Genomic DNA, 19,020 nt, shown 5'->3' with positions numbered 1-19,020 from the left:
AATCACCATGCCTGACCTTAAGCTGTATTATAGAGCAATTGTTTTGACTTATTCTTAGATTTGGTTTGCAAGAATGTTATTGAGTATTTTTGCATCAATGTTCATAAGGGGAATTGGTCCGAAGTTCTCTTTCTTTCTTGAGTCTGTGTGTTGAATTAGGTCTTCTTTGAAGGACTGATAGAACTCTGCTCCAAACCCTTCAAGACCTGGGTTTTATTTTTGTTTATTTGTTTGCTTGCTTCTTTTGTTTTGTTTTTGGTTTTGTTTTTTTGTTTTTTGTTTTGTTTTTTTGTTTTTGTTTTGTTTTGTTTTGTTTTGTTTTTTGGTGGAATGAGTGGTGGTGGTGGTCATGGTGGTAGTGGTGTGTCTATTAATGACTGTTTCTATTTCTTTAGGGCACATAGTACTTTTTAGATTATTAACCTGATTCGGATTTATCTTTAGTACCTGGTATCTGTCTAGAAAATTGTCCATTTCTTACAGGTTTTCCAGTTTTGTTGAGTATAGGCTTTTGTAGTAGGATCTGATGATGTTTTGGATTTCCTCAGGTTCTGTTGTTATGTCTCCTTTTTCATTTCTGATTTTGTTAATTAGGATACTGTCCCTGTGCCCTCAAGTTAGTCTAGCTATGGGATATATCATTTTGTTGAGTTTTTCAAAGAACCATTGTTTTTTTTTTTTTCCTAAGAACGTAAATTTTTTTTGTTTCTACTTGGTGGATTTCAGACCTGAGTTTGATTATTTCCTGCCTTCTACTCCTCTTGGGTAAATTTGCTTCTTTTTGTTCTAGAGTTTTCAGTTGGGCTGTCAAGCTGCTGGTATATGCTCTCTCCAGTTTCTTTTTTGAGGTATTCAGAAGTATGAGTTTTCCTCTTCTTGCTTTCATTGTGTCCCATAAGTTTGGGCATATTATAGCTTAATTGTCATTAAACTCTAAAAAGTCTTTAATTTCTTTCTTTCTTTCTTCTTTGGCAAAGTTATCATTGAATAGAGTTTTATTCAGCTTCCATGTATAAGTGGGCTTTCTATTATTTATGTTGTTATTGAAGATCATCATCCTTAGTTCTTGGTGATCTGATAGGATGCACGGGAACATTTCAAAAATTTGTATCTGTTTAGGCCTGTTTTGTGACCAAATATATGGTCGATTTTGGAGAAGGTACCATGAGGTGCTGAAAAGAAGGTATATTCTTTTGTTTGGGGATAAAATGTTCTGTAGATATCTGTTAAATCCATTTGTTTCCTAACTTCTGTTAGGTTCACTGTGCCTCTGTTTAGTTTCTGTTTCCAGGATCTGTCCATTGATGAGAGTGGGGTGTTGAAGTCTCCCATTATTGTGTGTGATGCAATGTGTGCTTTGAGCTTTACTATAGTTTCTTTAATGAATGTGAATGCCCTTGCATTTGGAACATAGATATCCAGAATTGAGAGTTCATCTTGATAGATTTTTCCTTTGATGAGTATGAAGTGTCCCTCCTTGTCTTTTTTGATAACTTTAGGTTTAAAGTCGATTTTANTCNATATTAGAATGGCTACTCCAGCTTGTTTCTTTGGACCATTTGCTTGGAAAATTGTTTTCCAGCCTTTTACTCTGAGGTAGTGTCTGTCTTTGTCAATGAGGGGTGTTTCCTGTATGTAGCAAAGTGTTGGGTCCTGTTTATGTAAGCAGTCTGTTAGTCTATGCCTTTTTTTATTGGGTAATTGAGTTCATTGACATTAAGAGATATAAAGTAAACCTAATTTTTGCTTCCTGTTATTTTTTGTTATTGTTGGGATTCTGTTCATGTGACTTTTTTCTTTTATGTCTGTTGTAAGATTACTTTCTTGCTTTTTTTCTAGAGCTTATTTTCCCTCCTTGTGTTGGAGTTTTTCCTTTATTATTTTTTGAAGGGCTGGATTAGTAGATAGATATTGTGTAAATTTGGCTTTGTCATGGAATACTTTGGTTTCTCCATCTGTGGTAATTGAGAGTTTTGTTGGGTATAGTAGCCTGAGCTAGCATTTGTGTTCTGTTAGGGTCTGTATGACATCTGTCCAGGATCTTCTTGACTTTCATAGTCTGTGCTGAGTAGTCTGGTGTATTTCTTAGAGGTCTGCCTTCATACATAACTTGACCTTTTCTTCTTCGTGCTTTTTAATATTTTATCTTTGTTTAGTGCATTTGGTGTTTTGATTATTATGTGTCAGGAGGAATTTCTTTTCTGATCTAGTATGTTTGGAATTATGTAGGCTTCTTGTATGTTCATGGGCATTCCTTTCTTTAGGTTAGGGAAGTTTTCTTCTATAATTTTGTTCAAAATATTTACTGGCCCTTTAATTTGAAAATCTTCATTTTCATCCCTACCTTAGGTTTGGTCTTCTCATTGTGTTTTTGATTTCCTGGATATTTTCAGTTAAGATCTTTTTGCATTTTGCATATTTTTTGACTGTTGTGTCAATGTTTTCTATGGAATCTTCTGCACCTTAGATTCTCTCTTCCATCTCTTGTATCCTGTTGGTGATGCTTGCATTTATGGCTCCTCATTTCTTTTGCTAGGTTTTCTATATCCAGAGTTGTCTCCCTTTGTGATTTCTTTATTGTTTTTACTTTCATTTTTATATCCTGTAAGATTTTGTTCACTTCCTTCACCTGCTTGGTTGTATTTTTTGCAATTCTTTAAGGGATTTTTTGTATTTCTTCTTTAAGGTCTTCTACATGTTTACCTGTGTTCTCCTGTAATTCTTTAAAGGATCTTTGTGTTTCTTCTTTAGGGACTCCTACCTGTTTAGCAGTATTCTTCTGTATTTCTTTAAGGGAGTTATTAATATCTTTCTTCAAATCCTCTATCAGCATCAAGAGATATGATTTAAATCTGAATCTTGCTTTTCTGTTGTGTTGAGCTATTCAGGACTCACTTTGGTGGGAGTACTGTGTTCTGATGATGCCAAGTAGTCTTGATTTCTGTTGGTAAGATTCTTGTATTTGCCTTTCACCATCTGGTAATCTCTGTTTTTAGATGTTCTTGCTGTCTCTGTCTTGCTGTTCCTCCTGTGAGTTTGGAAGCCTGTGTGTAAGTCAACACTCCAGGAGACAAGCTCTCTTCTGACAAGATCAGTGCACAGAGGGCTGTGGAAAAATCCTACCTCCTGGCTGCAGTTGTCGGCCCATAGGACCTTGTCTTAGTTGCTCTGCTGCTTCTGCAGCCTGTACACTCCTGAGTGGACCCACCTCAGAGAATCACTGGAGAGAAAAATCTGAAATACATATTCTTAAGATTATAAATATATAGACTGTCAAAGATTTGTGAGGTGGTAGTGGGTAATGGAAGAAGTTAGAGGTTAGACTAGAGTTGATATAAGTACAGCACTCATGTATGACATTGTCCAAAACCTAGAAAACATTAAAGAAAAGGATTAACAAATACTTACTTCAGTCTTCTTTTCCTCTATCTTGACAATTACAGATATAGTGATTTGTACTATAGTAAGTTTAATAAGTAAAAATCAATATCCAATTAAACTAATATATTCTTTGTTCCTATTTAATTTGAGCAGGTTTTTTTTTGGTCAAAATATACCTTCAGTTGGGTTAGAATTCACAATGTAGTTCAGATATGTTTATCTTAGTCCTCCTGCCTTTACTTTTAAAATACTAGAATTATACATGTGTACATGTACACCCAGCTATACAGAGAGGTAATTCCTCCAGATCATTTATTGCTGAGTAGCTCATGAAGCTAGAATATAAACAACTATATTTTAAAGGTCTAGTAGAAAGTACTAGGTATGTATGTAGGAAAGGAGTAGTAAATTAGCATAGAAACAGGTCTTTCTTTTATCCCTTTACTTTTGATATATCAAATAGCTGTAGCCTCTTTATCTTGAATGTTAATATGAGTAATTCATTATCTGGAATACTGAGCAGGTAAATATGGAGATAATGTATAAACTAAGTGTGGCTTATTGTTTGAAGAATTGACATCTATCAAATCATTTCAAAATTTCAAATTATGAGTACTACTAAAATGATAATTCTCTACAAATTTATCAATGTTGTTTCCAGCCAATCCTAGTAAGCTCTCTATTTATTTATATTTTGTCAAAATTGATAGGCTTCTTCTAAATTTTATACAGGAAGACAAGAGATCTGTATTAACCAAATTAATTTTGAAAATATAAATTTGGAGGACTTATGACTTTAAAATTTACTACTAAACTAATGTGATCAAGGCAGTATGACACTGGAACTAAAGACATATGATAATTTATCATAACATGTGATAAATAGAATATCCTCATACAGTTATCTGTGCACATATTTCTGAATAAGTATCTCATTCTATAAAGAAAAACTTTGAAAGATATTATACTAGAATAACTTGATAGATAAAGAAAATGTGTGCTTATCTTTTCATTAGAAAAGCAAAATTTCAATGCATGCTATGCTGTAAATTTATAGGTTTAAACATAAAAACCCAAAAGTCAATATTAATGTACTTGCGATCATAATTTTTTTATTCCTGTATGATCTAGAAGACATTATGTATGATATATCTATATTGCAAGAGACAGTGTATAAAAGTATATTTTTCCAGTAACAACATAAGAAATAGAGCTATTGTAAATAGAGTATTATGCTATTTAAATATATTAATTATAATAATAAATAATTTGTACATATATACATATGTACACATGTTATGGTGATTAAGAGCTATGAAACATCTCTCACTCATCTCAAGGAGACTTGTGGAGAATCATTTTTAGAACTTTTCTGAATTTTTATGTCAACTTTGTGCTTCACAAGGCAAATTGTCAATTCAATCCTGTTGGATTTTTGTTTAAAAATGCAGGTCTTATTTAGTTTCTTCTAGGTTTATGAAATTACCTCTCCAGAAGCGAGAAAGTACCAACTTCTTGGAAAGCGTTATATTCACTTAAATTAGCTTTTGAACCTTATTGCCCCCACTTTTGCTGAATCTCTTATGTTGACATGTTCATGTTTTTGCAAACAGTATTTATGATGCTGGGGACTCAGTATGTTTGGTGCTAGGACTCTGTACTTAGAGAGTTGGGGATTCATTACTCAGATGATGATTTGGATAAGATTTGTTGACTTTCTAATTTTAAAGTTCCACATCTTAGAATTCTGGATTTGTTTGGTTTCCATGGATACTGGTGGTTGGCTAGAGCAGCTCTTGTCATGTAACTAAATTACCTGAGTAAATGGAGATAATTATATTAATTATCAACTCAACAAATTTTAACATGATTGTAGGGGGAGAGGTTAATTATATAGGATTTTCCACATTAGGACCATAATCCAGAGAGAATGCTCAGGACTTAGTGTGCTGGTGACTCAGAATGTAGAATACTCAGGACTCAGTACATATAGAACTGGTAACTCAGTACAAGAGGGATGGTGATTCAGTGATTATAGTGCTGGTAATTAAGTACTTAGAGTACTGTGGTCTCAGTTCTTAGAGTGCTGATGAGTTAGTACTTAGGGTGCTGTTGATTCAGTACTTAGAGTGCTGGTGCTTCAGTATTAAGGAAGCCGGGTACTCAGTACTCAGGATGCTTAGTACTTAATACCTACAGTTCTAGGAACTCAGTATTTTTGGTGCTGTTGACTCAGTACTCAGAGTACTGGTGATTCATTACTTAGACTGCTTAGGACTGACTACTTCTGATACTGGTGACACAGTATGTGGGTTGCTGGGGATTCAGTGCTTAGAGTGTAGGTTGATAAATACTTATGGTGCTTGTGACTCAGTACTTAGGGTGCTAGGGACACAGTACTTAAGGTGCTGGGGACACAGTACATAGGGTGCTGGGGACTTAGTACTTGGGGTGCTTGTGGCTCAGTCATTAGGGTGCTGGGTTCTAAGTACTTGTGGTGCTGGGGACACAGTACTTAAGGTTTTGGGGACTCATTACTTTGGGTACTAGATACACAGTACTAAGGGTGCTGGGAGCTGAGTACTTAGGGTTCTGGGGACATGTTGCAGATGACTCAGTACTTAGGATGCTGGGGATGCAGTGCTGGGGTTGCTGGGGACACAGTACTTAGGGTGCTGGTGACTTAGTACTTGGGGTGCTTGTGGCTCAGTACTTAGGGTGCTGGGTTCTTAGTATTTTGGGTGCTAGGGACACAGTACTTAGGGTGCTAGGCGCTGAGTACTTGGAGTGCTTTTGGCTCAATATTTAGGGTGCTGGGTTCTCAGTACATTGGGTGCTAGGGACACAGTACTTAGGGTGCTAGGGGCTGAGTACTTGGGGTACTTGTGGCTCAGTAATTAGGGTACTGGAGATACAGTGCTAGGATTGCTGGGGACACAGTACTTAGGGTGCTGGTGACTTAGTACTTGGGGTGCTTGTGGCTCAGTACTTAGGGTACTGGGTTCTCAGTACTTTGGGTGCTAGGGACACAGTACTAAGGGTGCTAGGTGCTGAGTACTTAGGGTGCTAGGGGCTGAGTACTTGAGGTAATTGTGGCTCAGTACTTAGGGTACTGGGACTTAGTACTTGTGTGCTTGTGTCTCAGTACTTAGGGTGTTGGATTCTCAGTACTTGGGGTTATAGGACACAGTACTTTGAGTGTTGGATACTCAGTACTTTTGGTACTGGGAACACAGTACTTAAGGTGCTGGGACTGAGTATATGGGGTGCTTGTGGCTCAGTATTTAGGGTGCTGCATGCTCAGTACTTAGGGTGCTGGTGGCTCAGTGGCTCAGTAATAAGGGTGCTGGTGACTCAGTACTTAGGGTACTTTTGGCTCAGTACTTAGGGTGCTTGGGGTCTCAATCCTTAGGGTGCTGGGGACTCCATACTAATGATGTTAAAAACTTGGTACTGAGGGTGCTGAAACAGTATTTAGGGTGCTGGGGACTTGATACTAAGGGTGGTGGGGACTCAGTACTTAGAGTGCAAGTCAGTAAGTGTGTAATTTTAAGAGGTAGAAAAAAATAGTCAAATGGCTAGCACCTGAACCCTAGTCATATGAAATTTAGAAGTCTACTAACAATGATTAATGTCAGTACGCTAGTTTCCAGCATTTTGTAATATAAATTAATGTTCATAATCCTCTATATGTAATACTTTAAAGAGATAAAATGCAATGGAGTGTCATTCCTTATTAATTTCTTTTGTTTAGGATTTAGATAACTATGGAAATAGAAGTAAAATTGTCATTTACTCCTTGGCATGAGGTGTATCCTGAAGTTTAGTTAATATATCCAGTCCAATTCTATTGAGAAAAGTGAGTTTTCATTTGAAATTGGATACCAATTATAATTGTTTCTTGGTTAAAATTCTGTAGATATATCATTCCCAGTGATACTGATTGGTTTTAAAGAGCATGACACATTTAAAATAATGTTTCATGATATGGAATGCATAAAGTAGGTAGTTAGAAAAAAATCTTAAATTTTAATCTCATTTTGAAATTGCTTTGTAGATGTTGAGTTATTTAATATCCAAATGTTCTTTATCTAAAGTATATTGGCAAGAACTTAAAATTTTCCATATGTTGAATAAGATTATCACACAGAAGATACCAACATCAGAAAACTGATATGATATGGTCTCCAACTCTTGATCCTTCTGCTTCAGCTTCCTAAGGATTACAGGTATATGACATCAGATCTAACTAAAATAGTCTTGTCATTTTGATATAGAGTTTTGAATTCCAGGTTTTATGAATGCTAAGCAAGTGCTCTATCATAGACCTCCATCTAATTTCAATGACACAGTTTAGATACCTCAATGGAAACACACTGACACATAGCTGCAACTTTTGTTTAGGAATAGATCTGGAAGTTTCCTCCACACTGGCCATCTTTCATAGTGTAACAGTGGTGTGCATAATATGGGTATAACCAACCACTTTAAGTCTTTATTTATGACCTACTAAATAAAATGAGAACCACTTCTGGTACTGTTATTGGTTCAAGAACCTATAGCTATACAGTACCTAGATTATAATGAGAGAACTATTATTATTATTATTATTATTATTATTATTATTATTATTATTATTTGTGATTTTCCCTTCTTTCCCTGGAGATGTTGGTCACTGGCCCATGCGTACGAAGGGGGCAGAGTCAGAGTCAACAACAAAGTTCAGATTGCCTGTGAGTATGAGGGAAATGCCAGACTTCTGGCATCAGCTACAGAGAGGCAGCTCAAATTTATTAGGGGTGAATCAAGGGCTATAAAATTCTGGGGAAGAAGGTAGGAGCTTCCAGAGTGGGTAAGTATCATTGGCTAGAGCTTAGGGTATCAAAGAATGCCTCATTGGCATGGAGAGGCATTCCAGGAATTCCAGGTTGCTTGCTGGACAAGTTCTTATCAGGAGAAAGAAAGCTGAACTGTAATCTCATCAAGACTACATGACATTCTGCGGGTAGGGGGTTTTGTGGCTTGGGACTACCCAGAGAAGATCAAAGAACAAGAAACACTGCTGGTAGAGGAGCTATCAGGCAAGCTGTGACCTTAATTAGCAAGGTTTCCCCACAATTATTCTGGTAATAAACATAATATCAAACCAAATCCTAATGACCTATCATAATACCTATAGATTATGGCATCTCTGAGCTCTCATCAAAGAAGCTTCATTTAACAGTAGATAATGAATAACACAGAGACCCACAGGTGGTCTGTGTACAAAGATTAAAAGACTATAAAATGTCCATCCACATATGTACCCCTTCTCCAAAGGCTTAGACACCTTTGTGAAAGAGGGAACAGAAAGAGTGCAGGCATTAGAAACAGCTGATATGTTCAAGCACCAGTCAAAATTCCTGCATGGAAGGGGAGCTTGGTACACAATTTTACTCCTGGCCAAGGAGCTATTGGCAGTTCTTAGTTGCTGGGAAAGAAAGGGTAAGTTTTCTCTAAAGGTTTAACCTCTGTCAGATCTCCCATGATCCAGAACATGTGAGCAGTGCAAATTAGCTTTGATGGAGAAGAACTTAAGAGGAATGTACTGGGAAGTGTGTGGCAGGGAGGATGAGCATGATCAAATCAGCTTGTATATAATTTTGAAATAACTAGTTTAAAAAGAATGAAGAACTTGACTTGGTATTAATTTAAAATCCTAAAAAATCATAGAGATTTACTAATATAAATCTTATGAAATTTTCTATGTATTAGACCTCCTTGACACCAAATAGCAAACTACTTTCTCATATAATATATCCAGATCAGTTTTCCCTCCCTCCACTTCCTGCTCCTATCACTTCTCCTCTACTCTAGATCCACTCTCCAACCATTTCTCTTCAGAAAAGAGCAGGCCTCAAAAAGACCACAACCAAACACAGCAAAACAAAACACAAATACAAAGCACAAGTATTTTATTAGGTTCTCTCTGTATATTTTCTTGCTGTTAGATTGATGTTTTTGTGGAATTTCTAAGACTGGAAGTGGGTGTATCTCTGACTGTTTTGCCTGTTATTGGGGCTCTTTTCCTCTTATTGGGTTGCCTTGTCTAATAACCATCTGTATTAAGAAAGAAAGAAAGAAAGAAAGAAAGAAAGAAAGAAAGAAAGAAAGAAAGAAAGAAAGAAAGAAAGAAAGAAAGAAAGAAAGAGAAGGCAATTAATCAATGTCTAGTTAGATTCCACCTATTACCATAGCATAATGGCTTAGAGGATGTATTGCCTAGTTTTATGACAACTTGACAGAGCTGGAGTTATCACAGAGAAAGGAGCTTCAGTTGAGGAAATGCCTCCAGGAGATCCAGCTGTAAGGCATTTTCTCAATTAGTAATCAAGAGGGGATGTCCCCTTGTGGGTGGTGCCACCTCTGGGCTGGTAGTCCTGGGTTCTATAAGAAAGCAGGCTGAGCAAGCCAGGGAATGCAAGCCAGTAAAGACCATCCCTCCATGGCTTCTGCATCAACTCCTGTTCCTGACCTGCTTGAGTTCCAATCCTGCATCCTTTGGTGATGAACAGCAGTATGGAAGTATAAGCTGAATAAACCCTTTCCTCCCCAACTGCTTCTTGGTCATGATGTTTGTGCAGGAATAGAAACCCTGACTAAGACAGAGGAGAATGCCATGGTTTTATTTATAATATTACCATTTAAAGAAGGTCTTTGAAGAGCAGTAGACATGAAGAAGTAAGTATGTTTTTTTCATGAAACCCATATACAGAGGAGGAGACTGTAATCTTGATTCAAATTATTCTAAAAAAGTCCTGAGTACTAATGAACAGGTTTTTTTTTTTTAATTTTCCTATATCCTACCAAAACAAACAAACAAACTTTGTTACTGTCTACTTTATCCAAGGTCTCTGAATTTTACTACTTATCCTTGGCTAAAAACAAGATATTTGTGGATAATGAATTATTATTATTATTATCATAGAAAACACTATAAATTTCCATTATAGATTAGAATACCCTCTATGTGGTAAGCCATCTGTGAGTAAAAATATATTCTTACTTCACTTTATTAAATGTCAGTGAAGCTCACATTACCTTTTCTAAAACAGAAAAAAAAAAAAACCCAACATGTTATATTTTACTTCCAGTTTCGACAATGCTAAATGTGAAGAAAATATTATCATTTCTGTTGACTAAGGATTCAGACATAAATGTGACAAATCATGCCATTGTATAATATTTAACTCTGAAGAATTTCTGCCTATTATTCTTTACTTAGGAGACTGGAGAAACAGAATACCTTTTGCTAGCCTTGAAAAGTAAGCTGCTATGTTATGAAATGACATTTTGCATGGAACTGTGAGTGCTACTCCGTGTTAAGCATAGGTCTAACAATAACCTACAATAATGGCAGTGATCTCACTCATACAGTTATAAGGAAACAGGAAGAAAAGATTTCTTCCAACAATTATACCACTTGAAGGACATAACTTGCTCCAGGTCAGAACACAGAAATTTGACATCTTAATCAAAACATTGTAATATTAGCACCAGTGAACTTAGTGAAAATGTGTTATGCATGTGGTCATTTGATCCAGAAATAAGTTACAAATATTACTATGAATTGGACTGCTCTTTTTGCATTGTGAATTACCACCAGTCCTGCAGAGTCTCAGCCACCACCATCATTATCTGCTTACTTCCTGATTTCCTTCCTATCAGTTTTGATGAGCATATATTTTACTTTCTACTTTTTGTAATATTCACTTAAGTTAAACTTTTATCACCATATTAATTTAAAGAAAAATTGAAGGCCTCACATATTTATGAATACAATTTTTTCCTTCTAGCTATTTATTTAAGTAGATGTTATAAGTATACATCAGAGACAAAGATGAAGGGAAATTTCTCTACTCTTCTACAGTAATTATGATAAATACCTCCCTTATAAACATAGTTTACTTCCTTTGAGTCTGTGTCAATACGCTTTTATGTACTATTCAATTCCTTTATTCAGCTTTCATAAATTACTTGCTTGATTGCGTTATCGTCATCATAGTGGAATCTAGCAAAATGTCTTATTTCAGTGACCTCAAGTATACCAGTGTAAGTAACGCATTATTGAAATTATTGATCATGCTAATCACACTAATCTTGTTGCTTTTATTTGAATTACACTTGAACAATAATTAGAAATCTTCTGCCTCAAGGCATATAACATAGCTAACTGTACCACTTCCCTCAAGTTAGCTTTCTCTTGTATAATACATTTATGTTCAATTTTTACTGAATTTTAGTATTTCCTGGAAAACTCATTAAAAATTTTGGTTCCCATACAACAACAACAACAACAACAACAACAATAAAAATAACAATCCAGTTTCATTGTGGGAGACAAAGCATGGAGATTTTTCTTCTAAATTTCAAAATCTGATAAGGCCATTTTCATGAGGAAACTATTCAACATCCTCTCTAACCAGAGAATAAATTCCTTGATTCATTCTCTGGATATTAGGGTTAGCCATGTGTGTTTCTTTGTCTGATAGACAGTGATCCTAGGTTTTTAAATCTCTTGCACAGTTTGGTTATGCCTATTAATGTCCTATCTCTTGCTTAGAATGAACTTTGTCCAAATGTAGTCTATTTTCAAAAAGAGGATAATATGGAATAGAGCTGAATCTATCAACAGTTTTTCATCAACATTATCCAAGTTTAATTGAGACATAGCCTATATCAAAATCAAAATTTAAGAAAGATGTATTTGGCCGGGCGTGGTGGCGCACGCCTGTAATCCCAGCACTTGGGAGGCAGAGGCAGGAGGATTTCTGAGTTCGAGGCCAGCCTGGTCTACAAAGTGAGTTCCAGGACAGCCAGAGCTACACAGAGAAACCCTGTCTCAAAAAAAAAAAAAGAAAGATGTATTTGTTGCTGAACACACTTGAGACTATTTCTGTTACACTAGTGAACATATATCTAATCTACCAGAAAAATTATCATTTACAATACATTGCTTATTATATGGTGAAGAAAATGTCCAAATTACACTTAAATTAATAGATTCTTATATATTGTTTTGTATTGTATGAAAGAGCAAATGTACTGCTTTCCTCTGTGACCCCATCATGAATTAATCACAAAGACCTCGTTCAATCTTCCTTAACCCAACTAATCCAACTGAACTAACTTCAAATCCCAGCAGACGTTCCATATGAATGCACCTGGTAAACAGGCTATATCTATAGGTATATCAGAAATATCACACTTTCAAAAATTACAGAGAGGATACATAAACCAAGAGAAAAAAATAGTCATCTCAAAAAGAGAAATTTAAAAATCCACATCTAGAACTTTAATCACCCCAAACCCAGATGCCTAGAGGCCAACATAAAAACACAATATCAGCCAGGATAATATATCTACACTAAAGCCCAGCTACTCTACCACAATGGGCCCTGAGGATTCCAACATAGCTGAAGTATAAGGAAAAGACATTAAAACAGCTTTATGACTATAATAGAAGTCTCCAAAGAGGAAATGAATAAATCCCTTAAAGAAATGCAGGAAAACATTAAAGAAGCGGTGTTAGGAAATAAAACAGTTCAAGACCTGAAAATGGAAATAGAATCAATAGAAAACATCTGGGAGAGTTCTAGGGAAAAAAAAACTTAAGAAAAAGAACAGGAACTATAAAGAAAAGCTTCACCAACAAAATAAAAGAGATAGATGAGAGAATCTCAGGTATAGAAGATACAATAGAATAAATGGGTACATCAATCAAAGAAAATGCTATATATAAAAACTCTTGAAACTAAATATTCAAGGAAGTTTGGGAAACTATGAATAGAGGAAACCTAAGAAAAAGAGACATAGAAGAAAAAGAATTCCATCTCAATAGTCCAGAAAACATTTCCAATAAAACACAAGAAGAAAAACACCAACTTAGGGATGTTAACAATATACATGAGAACTCGGGAAATAATAATATCATACCAGCAAATCAAAATAAGCAAAACACATGCACACCACTACCACCACCACCAGCAGCAGCAGCAACAACAAGCCAATAATAACAATAACCACAATAAAAACTACAGGAATCAACAATCATTGGTCATTGATATTTCTCAATATCAGTAGACTCAATTACCCAATAGAAAGAAACAGACTAACAGAATGGATGGAAAAACAGCATCCAAGACAAAGATATTCTAAGCTACAGGCCTCCCCACCCCAATCAAAAGGCAAAACAACCTCTGACCAGCCTAGGATATGATCCATCAGGTTTACATTTACACCCAGGTGGGGACTCTGTGCTATAGTCCTCCTCATTGAAAACATACCCAGAAACAGTTTGACCCCCAGGTATTCTGACAGACCCAGGCTCACAGGCTCACAGGCTCACAGCCTCACAGCCTCATAGCCTCACAACCTCACAGGAGAGACAGGATCTAGACAGAGACAGCAAGGCCAGCTAACATCAGAAACAACCAAATGGCAAGAGGCAAGTACAAGAACATAAACAATAGAAACAAATGCTACTTGGCATTATCAGAATCCAGTTCTTCCCCCACAGCAAGCCTTGGATACACCAACACATGAGAAACACAAGATTCTTATCTAAACTCCCATCTCAGGATGATGACAGAGGATTTAAGAAGGACATAAATAACTCAAGAGACTAGAGGCCCCAGAGAGTTAAGTGGTCAGGTGAGGTGGGGGGCATCCACATGGAGACAGGGTCCTTGGTAGGAGGTATGAGACATAGAACAGTCTTAGGGTAGATTGGGGTGGCAGGAATAAAATAAGGAGCATAAAAAATAAATTGTGCAGCTAATTATGCCAACCAAGTCTCTTTTCCCCGTGGGGATTTTGGTGTGCAATGGTTGCAAACAGCAGCCTCCTTGGTAATGTATATAGACTATTGTCTATATGGGTTGCCTCAAGGGACCATGGAGACAATTTTCTGGCAGTTGGTAATCAAGCCTCTGATCACAATGCTGTCCCTGATCTAGGCTCCAGACAGGTATGTGTGGTGCCTTTGTGAGACCCAGGGCACAGTGGCCAGGGTTCACCTTGGCCAGGTCATCAGGTCCATCTAGACCAAGGTACAGAATAAGGAACATGTGATTGAGGCTCTGAGCAGAGCCAAGTTCAAGTTCCCTGACCGCCAGAAGATCCACATTTCAAAGAAGTGGGGCTTCACCAAGTTTAATGCAGATGAATTTAAAGACATGGTTGCTGGGAAGTGGCTCATTCCTGATGGCTGTGGTGTCAAATATATCCCCAATCGTGGTCCTCTGGACAAGTGGAGAGCCCTGAATTCCTGAAGGCTTCCACAGTGCTCTCCTATGCCCTACCAAATCATTTTCAATAATAAATCTTGCATCAAGTCCGCTTAAAAAATAAATTAATTTGAAAAATTAAAAATTAAACAAATAAAAACAAAAATAACACCACTTGATAATTTTTTGCCTGTTTCCTTTCTTTTGTTTTTTAATCAATGATAAAATATGAGCAATGGGAAATTAATATCATTGGAATAGAAGACACACTCTGTAGTTACATGGAGCAAATTGACAGCCAGAAATTATGTGCAGGGAGAATATAAATTGGAGATTTCCAACCCATCTCTCCCCTGTTGTATCAGGGAAGACTGTGGAAGAGAGAGAGGAAAGACTGTAGAAGTCAGAATGAAGAGAGGACACCAGGAGAACATGGCCCACCAAGTCAACTATTGGGGCTCACATGGGCTCACAGAGACAGAAGCAGTAATGACAGGGCCTGCATGGGGCTACACTAGGTCCTCTACATATAGGTTATGGCTGTTAGCTTGGTATTCTTGTGCACTCCTAACAGTGGGGGTAGGTATATCTTTAACTCTTTTGCCTGCTCCTGGGATGATTTTCTTCCTAATTGGTTGCCTGGTCCACTTTTGATGTGAGAGGTTTTGTCTTGTTTTATTGTATCTTATTATGTCTTGTGTGACTTTCATCTCTTGGAGAACTGCTCTTTTCTGAAGAGGAAAAGGAAGGGGGATGTGGGGAGGAGGGCAAGTGAAGGGTATCTGTTAGTAGTGGAGTGAGGTGAAACTGTAGCTAGGATGTTTTGTATGAGAGACGAATCTATTTTCAATTAGTAATAATAATAATGATAATGTTAATAATAATAAAAAATTAAGTTAAAATAAAAGAAATATGCATCTTCACAGCGATCTCAGCAGAAGGCAACAAGGACCCAGAGGACTCTCCATGCTGCAGGCAACCTAGCACACCCTGGACCTTGAGATCACTGGAGAGTGGAACTCAACATCAGTTCCAAAACCCCAGAGGGCCTTGTGCTAGCAGCAACAGGGTCAAAGGACAAGGGCAGGCTCTAGCACACCCAGAATCTTGGGATCACTGAAACCAGTCTACTCAGGAAAGCATGTGGGGGGCAGAAGCAACAGAGCTTCTTGGACAAGATCCCTTTGGGCCTTCATCCTCAGCCAGGAGAGAGAGCTGAGACCCAGACACCTGGATTCCTTCCCTGACAGAGGAGAATCTGCCTCCAGGGAGGGCTCTACCCCAGGTATCAGGAGGTGAATCTGAGCTCCAGACTTCTGTGCACATTCCTTGAAAAAAGGGGAGCTTGCCTGCAGAGAGTGCTCTGACCACTGTGACTCATGAGAGAGTTGGACTCCCAGGAGTGCTGACAGAGGCTAAAGAATCACAGGAGGAACAAGCTACAGCCAGAGACAGCTAAAACACCTAACACCAGAGATTACCAGATGGTAAAAGGCAAACAAACTTATTTTACTAACAGAAACCAAGACAACTCAGCATCATTCGAACCCAGTAGGCCCACCACAGTGAGTCCTGGATACCCCAACACAAATGAAAAGCAAGATTTGAATCTAAAATCATATATCATGATGCTGGTAGAGAATTTTAAGAAGGGCATTAATAACTCACTTAAAGAAATAAAGGAGAAAACTGTTAAACAAGTAGAAGCCCTTAAAGAGGAAGCACAAAAATCCCTCAAGGAATTACAGGAAAACACAACCAAACATGGTGATGGAATTGAACAAAACCATCCAAGATCTCAAAAGGGAAGTAGAAACAATGAAGAAAACCCAAAGGGAGACAACTCTAGAGAAAGAAACCATAGGAAAGAAATCAGGAACCACAGATGTGAGCATCAGCAACAGAATTCAAGAGATGGAAGGGATAATCTCAGGTATAGAAGATTCAATAGAGAACATGGACACAAAAAAAAAAAAATCAAAGAAAATGCAAAATGCAAAAAGATCCTAATTCAAAACATCCATGAAATCCAGGACACAATGAGAAGATCAAACCTACAGAAAATAGGTATAGATGAGAATGAACATTTTCAACTTAAAGGGCAGGTAAATATCTTCAACAAAATTATAGAAGGAAACTTCCCTAATCTAAAGAAAGAGATGCCCATGAACATATAAGAAGCATACAGAATTCCAAATAGACTGGACCAGAAAAGAAATTCCTTGTGACACATAATAATCAGAGCAACAAATGTACTAAATAAGGATAGAATATTAAAAGCAGCAAGGGAAAAGGGTCAAGTAACATATAAAGGCAGGACTATTAGAATTACTCCATACTTTTCACCAAAGACTATGTAAGCCAAAAGATCCTAGGCAGATGTAATACAGACCCTAAGAGAACACAAATGCCAGCCCGGGCTATTATACCCAGAAAAACTCTCAATTACCATAGGTGGAGAAACCAAAGTATTCCATGACAAAACCAAATTCATACAATATCTATCCATGAATCCAGCCCTTCAAAGGATAATAAAGGGAAAACTCCAACAAAAGAAGGGAAATGACACCTTAGAAAAAGCAAGAAAGTAATCCTTCAACAAACCTGAAAGAAGACAGCTGCAAGAACATTATCCCACCCTAACAAGAAAAATAACAGGAAGCGACAAATACTTTTCCTTAATATGTCTTAATATCAATGGACTCAGTTCCCAAATAAAAAGACATAGAGTAAAGACTGGTTACATAAACAGGACCCAACTTTTTGCTGCTTATAGGAAACCCACCTCAGGGAAAAAGACAGACACTACCGCAGGGTAAAAGTCTGGAAAACAATTTACAAAGCAAATGTTCCAAAGAAACAAGCTGGAATAGCCATTCTAATATTGAATAAAATCGACTTCCAACTCAAAGTTATCAAAAATGACAAGGAGGGGCACTTCATACTCATCGAAAGTAAAATCTTCCAAGATGAACTGTCAATTCTGAACATCTATGCTCCAAATGCAAGGGTACCCACATTCATTAAAGAAACTATAGTAAATCTCAAAGCGCATATTGCACCTCACAAAATAATAATGGAAGACCTTAACACCCCATTCTCATCATTGGACAGATTCTGCAAACAGAAACAAACTGAGAAACATGGACACTAACAGAATTTATGGAAGAAATGGTTTTAACAGATACCTACAGAACATTTTATCCTAAAACAAAAGAATAAAACTTCTTCTCAGCACCTCATGGTACCTTCTCCAAAATTGACCATATAATTGGTTACAAAACAGGCCTCAACAGATACAAAAATACTGAAATTGTCCTATGAATCTTATCAGACCACCAAGGACTAAGGCTGATCTTCAATAACGACATAAATAATAGAAAACTAACATTCAAGTGGAAGCTGAACAACACTCTATTCAATGTTACTTTGGTCAAGGAAGAAATAAAGAAAGAAATTACAGACTTTTAGAGTTTAATGAAATTGAAGCCACATCATACCCAAACTTATGGGACACAATGAAAGCATTCCTTAGAGGAAAACTCATAGCTCTGAGTGCCTCCAAAAAGAAACTAGAGAGAATATACACTAGCAGCTTGACAACACACCTAAAAACTCTTGAACAATAGGAAGTAAATTCACTCAGGAGGAGTAGATGGCAGGAGATAATTAAACTCAGGGCAGAAATCAACCAAGTGGGACTAAAAAGAACTATTCAAAGAATCAACCAAACCAGGAGCTGTTTATTTGAGAAAATCAACAAGATAGATAAACCCTTAGCCAGACTCACTGGGCACAGCGAAAGTATCCTAATTAACAAAATCAGAAAAGAAAAGAAAAGAAAAGAAAAGAAAAGAAAAGAAAAGAAAAGAAAAGAAAAGAAAAGAAAAGAAAAGAAAAGAAAAGAAAAGGGAGACAGAACAACAGAACCTGTGGAAATACAAAACACCATCAGATCCTTCTACAGAAGGCAATACTCAACGAAACTGGAAAACCTGGATAAAATGGACAAATTTCTAAACAGATACCAGATACCAAAGTTAAATGAGAATCAGATTAATGACCTAAACAGTCCCATAACCCCTAAAGAAATGGAAGCAGTCATTAATAGTCTTCCAAAAAAAAAAAAAAAAAAAGCCCAGGACTAGATTGGTTTAGTGTAGAACTCTATCAGACCTTGAAAGAAGACTTAATTTCTATTCTCAAATTATTCCACAAAATAGAAACAGAAGGTACTCTACCCAATTCATTCTATGAAGTCAAAGTTACTCTGATACCTAAACACCATAAAGACCCAACAAAGATAGAGATCTTCAGACCAATTTCCCTAATGAATATTGATGCAAAAATACTCAATAAAATTCTCGCTAAC

General features: G+C 36.8%; 1 protein-coding gene and 1 non-coding gene across 6 annotated transcripts in view; one reads left to right on the top strand and one right to left on the bottom strand.

Moving 5' to 3' along the window:
* Dmd (dystrophin) overlaps positions 1 to 19,020 on the bottom strand; it is a 2,621,826-nt gene that overhangs the window by 2,532,820 nt on the left and 69,986 nt on the right. The gene's annotated exons all lie outside the window — the stretch shown is intronic.
* LOC115063182 lies at positions 14,191 to 14,327 on the top strand. Its single transcript, XR_003843073.1, has one exon. It is a non-coding gene; the product is annotated as a small nucleolar RNA SNORA70 (small nucleolar RNA).

The sequence above is a fragment of the Mus pahari genome, chromosome X (assembly GCF_900095145.1).
Source record: "Mus pahari chromosome X, PAHARI_EIJ_v1.1, whole genome shotgun sequence".
Taxonomy (NCBI): Eukaryota; Metazoa; Chordata; class Mammalia; order Rodentia; family Muridae; genus Mus; species Mus pahari.
Note: the sequence above shows the minus strand (reverse complement) of the source record. Positions and strands in the feature narration are given on the sequence as shown.